This window comes from Ceratotherium simum, chromosome 17 (assembly GCF_057802395.1).
Source record: "Ceratotherium simum simum isolate JZ-2026a chromosome 17, ASM5780239v1, whole genome shotgun sequence".
Classification (NCBI taxonomy): domain Eukaryota; kingdom Metazoa; phylum Chordata; class Mammalia; order Perissodactyla; family Rhinocerotidae; genus Ceratotherium; species Ceratotherium simum.
In genome coordinates this window covers 8,263,711-8,270,189 of record NC_141916.1, presented here as the reverse complement: position 1 = coordinate 8,270,189, position 6,479 = coordinate 8,263,711, and the positions used below count along the sequence as shown (strand labels likewise).

The window sequence follows — 6,479 nt, the reverse complement described above, 5'->3', positions numbered from 1 at the left end:
CCCCAGTGTGGCAGGTTGTTAGGCTCAGGGGTTTACAATTGCTATAAGCCTCCAGCCTTTAGGTCTCTTGTCAGCTCTCTGAGGATTGCAGCTGGGTGGGACTGGCCTTAGGCACAGGAGCGCCCAATTGTTTCAGGCTTTGGAAGGTAGGGCAAACCCCCTATGTGGGTCTTTGAAAAGCACAAGTCTTCTGCAGCTGACAAGCCCTGCTGCCCACAGGTCCACACACACAGTCAACACAGTCCTGCCCCGTGTACACACTTCGACCTCTGGAAGCGGACCCAGTCTCTCCACAGCAGGATCCCCACGCACTCCACCATTGCCCCACACTCTCCACCCACTCCTTGTGCACGCCCAGCCTCACTGAAGTCGGCTCAGTTGCCAGGCTGCAGAGAATCCAGTCACCAATCTATGCAGGCCCACAAATTGCCTGAGGGCTTGTTGTTGGGTGGGGCCAGTCTCTAGGGTGGGCTGCCTGCCCTGGCTGACCTAGATTAAATCGGTGCTCTAGTGGGTGGGGCAGACCTGGGCTAGCAGGCCCCAGGGAGAACTCCAATGGCGTCTGTGTCAGCACGCCCACACCAGGCCACAACAATGGCTGCCGCCAATGTCCCTGTCCCTGGAGAGGTCTCACCTCTCACCGAGATGCACTCAGGGCCTATCAGGTGAGTCTCTTTTCACCAAAGCACTGTGCACCTTTCTTTGTGGTGATTTTAGGTTGCTTTCTGAAGCGGGTGATTTTGCGCGCTGGCCCTTTAAGAGCCGGTTTTAGTTTCTTTGTGAATGGGGTTTTTCTGGGGGTGCTCCCCAATGTGTTAGTAGCAGGCACAGTCAGATATTATGCTGCTGGTCTCGATTGTGCTGGGTCCACAAAATGCCCCCAGTGGGGGCGCTCCCCGGCTCAGGGCCCCGCGCCTCCAGGGAGGCTGCAGACCTGTGAGCTGCTCCCGGCGGCCGTGAAGCTGGCGGCTTGTGAAGGCGGCGTTGTTTTCTCCAGAAGGGAGTCTCTTACTCTTCCACCTCAGTTAGGATTGTGCTTTGTTGCAGGAGTTCCTCTTATTCAGTTTTCAGTTCTGTCTGGGGGTAATTTTTCCACGAGTAGTTGTAAATTGGCTGTGTCCCCGGAAGGAGGTGAGTTCAGAGTCTGCCTACGCCGCCATCTTGACTCCTCCCTCTATTATTTACATTTTAAAGAGTGCTATGTCAAGATTCTGGTGAGTAAAGGAGAGAATGGTGCAAAGCTTTAATTAATTGCTTTTTCTTACAATAATACAGCAATGTTTTCTAGGTGCTTTGTGTGCATTCTCTCATTGAATTTAGGTAAGAGTCCTTTATTTATTCTTTTTCAAATATTTATTGACTACTTTGTGCCAGGCGTGGTGTGAGGAAATAATGTTACAAAAGGGATTAAGAAAGAAAAGAGAGAGAGAGATTATAACCATAATAACAGAAGAAAAAGCGGTAAAACTACAATTAAAATAATTACAGTAAAGGAAGAGTTGAAAGTGGTGCGACGGACATAACAGGAACCAAGAATAGGGGTCAGGAAATCTTGAGGCCAAGCCCTAAAAAATGAATAGGACGCAAAGAACAGATAACAGACAAGAGGAAGGGAAGACAGCATAAAACCAAGGGATCTAGCATGTTACTATGAATTGAGATTAGAAAGCTGGAGTATTGATAGACTTGGTGAGTGGATTATCTCCATTTTACAGATAAAGAAACTGAGGCTGAAGAAAATTCATAACCTGTCTAGGGGCCCTTATCTATAAAGCTACAATTCAAAGATTTGAACCCAATGCCATCTTACCCCCAAATCTATTCTCTGGACCACAATGTTATGCCACTTCCTCACACCCTTTCCACAAAGTGGAAGCATGTATTTAAGTCAAGAACTCTATGTTTATTCTATTATACACTTAAAAGAGCATGTCTTTGTTACTTTTAATAACTAAATATAGAATTTTAATTATAAAATAGAGTTTTGCACATGAAAAGCTACATAGCAATTGAAAAACTGATGCACATGACAGAGTATGAGGATTTGTTAATTGCATAATTAATTTTATTGATCTAAAAATCAAAATCACTTAATTACTTAAATCTTATAGTTTATCAGTCTCTATTGACCAGAATACTCAGAAGATTGCCAAATTTCCGCTCCCTATTGAACTCCAAGTATAGAGTTTTTCAGGGTTTTTGTTTTGGTTAGGTTTTTGTTGGTCATTTCAACATAAAAAAAGAATTCTATTATGATAATAGTTGTATGAGAGCCATGTCTCCATATTTTGGCATATTTCAATAGAAAGAGATGCAAAATACAGTTAATTGAATGTCTCCTTCCTGGAAGAATGGAGTGTTTCAATAATCTAGGTAGAAAAACTGCCAAATCAAGCTGGATTACCATTTCCATGGAACCTTCACATCTCAGGATCGGACAGGATAGAAAAGGGATTCATGTCCAGCCTACTCTTTTTATTTGTGACTTACGGAGACCCAAGAACATTTTATCACCTAGGAGCAACAGAGAATTCATGCAACAACTCAAGTTTTCATTCAAAGTCAAGGGAAGTACTACCCTGACTATTTTTTTTTAATTGAAGTATAATTGACATTCAAGAGTATACTAGTTTCAGCTGTACAACATAGTGACTCAGCATCTATATAGATTACAAAATGATCACCACAACAAATTTAGTTACCATCTGTCACCATACAAAGTTCATATAATATTGTCTATATTCCCCATGCTGTACATTACATCCCCATGACTTATTTATATTATAACTGGAAGTTTGCATCTCTTAATCACCTTCATGCATTTCACCCACCCACCCCCAACCTCCCTCTCCTCTGGCAACTGTCAGTTTGTTCCCTGTATCTACGGGTTTGGTTTTGTTTGTTCATTTGTTTTGTTTTTTAGATTCCACATATAAGTGAAATCATACAGTATTTGTCTTTCTCTGTCTGACTTATTTCACTTAGTATAATGCCCTCAAGGTCCATCCATGTTGTTGCAAATGGCAAGATTTCATTCCTCTTTATGGCCAAGTAATATACTATTATGGATGGATGGATAGATAGATAGATAGATAGACAGACAGACACAGATATGTCACTCCCTCTTTATCCATTCATCTGTCAATGGACACTTAGGTTGCTTCCATATCTTAGCAGTAGTAATGAAAAGATCTAGTGATGAGATACTCACTTCTCAAAAAAGTCCATTTACTCTTCAGAAAACTTAGAAAATTCTTCCACTTCTGGAACTGCAGTCTCTTTCCTGTAGCTCACACTCATTGATCCCAACTGTCCTATTTGAGGCATACAGAGCAAGTCTGGTTCCTCTTCAATATAACTAGCCCATTGGACATTGTTATGCATCTGTTAAAATGTCTCTATATTAACCATTAAAAGCAGAATAACTGTTATGTTACATTTGAGTTTTGCCTCCTAATGGTCAGTGTGAGGCTGCCTTTCTGATTCTATATCTCTGCAGAAATGAGTAGCTGTTATTATAATGTTCTCTAGCTGTTCTCCAAAGCTGTTTACTCCAGTTGCTGTGTTGTCAGTTCCTTCTCCATCCTCTCCCCTAGACTAACCAGATCGGGTCCTACAAGCAATCACTACAGGAAATAGTTGTAACTTCCTGAGCATGTTTCCAAATCATTTGCATTCTTCTAGAGATAATGGCACAAAATGAATTCAACAGCTACTGTGTATATTTTTCTAAGCTGTTTTGATTATAAAATTAATAATGAAAACTTGCTTAAATTAAAAAGAGAATCTATTTGGCTCCAATCAGTGAAAAGTTCAAGGGAAAATTTTTCTTCAGGCCTGACTGGATACAAGGCTGCTAGCAAGGAAGTCAGGGACCTGTATGTTGCACTTGACTCTGTGTTGGCTTCATTCTCTGGCAGCAGCTCTGTTTTATGTTCTACCAGCGTAGCAAAACTGCGGAAAGAAAGCACTCATTTTCCAGTTCTTTTTGCAAAATTCTCAGATTGACATTGACTTCCTGGCTTGTTCACATGTCTACTTTTAACCCCAAAACTGGGTCTTTGGGTTATTCTATTTGCTTTGGGCAGACCTGAGCCATGGGCCCATTCCAGGAGGCAGCATCAGTCCTACTCGAGTTACATGGATTAAAAAAGAAATGAGAGGGCGGGCCTGGTGGCATAGCGGTTAAGTGCGTGCGCTCCGCTTTAGCGGCCCGAGGGTTCGCAGGTTTAGATCCCGGGCACTCACTGCTTGTTAAGCCATGCTGTGGCAGCGTCCCATATAAAGTAGAGGAGGATGAGCACAGATGTTAGCCCAGGGCCAATCTTCCTCAGAAAAAGAGGGGGATTCGCATCGGATGTTAGCTTAGGGCTAATCTTCCTCACCAAAAAAAAAAAAAAAAAAAAAAAAGAGTTCTCTTATACCAGAAAAAGGAAGGCGGTGCAGGTAAAAATACTGATATCCGCTATACCATAGGAAGAGCCACAGTAACAGTTCTTGTATGCCCTGTCATTGGACAGAGGCAGAAAATAAATTATCCTTTGGAGTGCGTGAAAGAGTCCATATAAGTTACACTTGGCCTTGAAGTGGTAGTTAGTGAGTTTAAGTTGGATGAATACTAGTTTCAATATGTCCAAACTTTGAATCTTTTTAATTCATCAACGTGTACCCTGTACCTAGCACAGTGCTTTGGCCATAATAGATGCTCCGACAATATTTGTAATATTGTTGCTGAAATTATAAACTAACACAACTATGTGACACAATAAAATGGAGAATTTGTTTACAAATATAAACACTATAATCAGGACCCAAATGTAAATTGTCAATGAATCCAAATATACATCAATGGAGTATAAGACCTTAAAAAGGAAAGTGCCATTCAACATGCAAAAACATTTACAGAGATTCCTTTATTTAAAACAGATGAGGGAAATATAAGGAGGTTTGGAAAAAATAAAGGAAAACTGTATGTGGGATCATGGAGAAACAGAGAAGGAAGGTGTGTATTAGTAAAACTACTTAACTGTGACTAATACATTTAATTATTAAAACTGAAAGCAGAGTAAACATTCTGTTTACTTTGATTTAACACTTTTCCCCCTTTTATCTCAAACTAGAAGATGAAAATAGACAGGTTCATTGTAATTTTCTAAACAGTCAGTTTCACTTCTTGATCACAGCATAGATTTTTCATGGGTTCACAAGGCAGGGAATTTGTTGATCCAATGAAAACAATTTCCACAGGTTTTAAAAATTAATTTAATGACAGCTTTCCCACCAACACTAAAGTTTATGAAATTCATTTGCAAAATGAAATTAAAAGCTACACTTTTCATTGTGTCTAAGAAAATAGTAAATTATAAAATGAGAAAATTCACCAATAATCATCTACCAATGTATAATTGGAACCATGCAAATTATATTCTAGTGATGGATATACAGAGAACAAACAATTAAGCAAAGCAATAAAGTAATTTGAAATGATAATTCTTGTGCAAGAAGCAAAAAACAGGCTGATACAGAGAATGTTAGAGGGTGGTTAGGGTCACTCTCTCTGAGAAGGTAGTATTTTAAAACAAAAATGATGAGAAAGAGCTTTGCATATAAAGAATGAGAGGAAAGGTAACCCAGGCAGAGAGAACAGCTTGTGCAAAGGCTCTGAGGCCAAATGACATTTGCAAATTTAATGAACTGTAAAAAGCCCTTGTGTGGCAGGTGTCTAAAGTAAAGGGTTTCATGCACAAAATAGAGTTCAACTCATGCAGGACGTTATAGGCTATGGTAACGAATTTGAGTTTAATTTTAAGTACAAACAATAAGGTGTATCATAGAGTTTGAAGTAGAGGAATAATATGATTCCATTTGCACATATATTTATATAAATAGTAAAATGAAATCATCAAATATATATGCTATGGGAACCCAATATCTTCATCATTAAATAGCAATCCTAGTTCTCCCACTTCCTTTGCTCAGGATAATGAAATATGTTAACCACTATAAAAACTCTCTAGATTCCCCCAAACAGAAAATAAATAAGAACAGCCTCAGGAAATGGTAAAGGAAATAATCTCAAACTTGTTAAAGAGGGAATGGAGATGGTTCTAATAAGGGGTTTTGGAGAAACCCAAATAGATCCTAAGAAAAAATCGCTAGGAAGAAAAAGAGTATTACAGACTCAAGAGCAAACACTTATTTAACACTTACTATGGGCAAGACAATATTACAAGCACTTATTTGTGTAAACATATCTAATTCTTGTGATGATTTATTATGGCCATAGGTGCTTTACATAGTTAAACTCATTTAATAGTCATAATAATGAGATAGCTACCATTATTATCCTTATTTACCAACAAAATAACAGAGGCCTAGACATAGTAAGTACCTTGCCCAAGGTCGTAGAGCAAAGGTTAGAGCTGAGATGTGAGCCGGGCAGCCTGGCTGCAGAGTCAATACTCTGAAACATGCTCTGT

General features: G+C 39.6%; 1 long non-coding RNA gene across 1 annotated transcript in view; it reads left to right on the top strand.

Annotated features, from left to right (window-relative positions):
• Window positions 1-499: 499 nt before the first annotated feature.
• Window positions 500-6,479, top strand: part of LOC147914683 (uncharacterized) — a 42,388-nt gene continuing 36,408 nt past the window's right edge. Inside the window, exon 1 of the long non-coding RNA XR_015554875.1 lies at window positions 500-665. This is a non-coding gene — a long non-coding RNA (uncharacterized LOC147914683). The remainder of the gene's footprint in view (window positions 666-6,479) is intronic.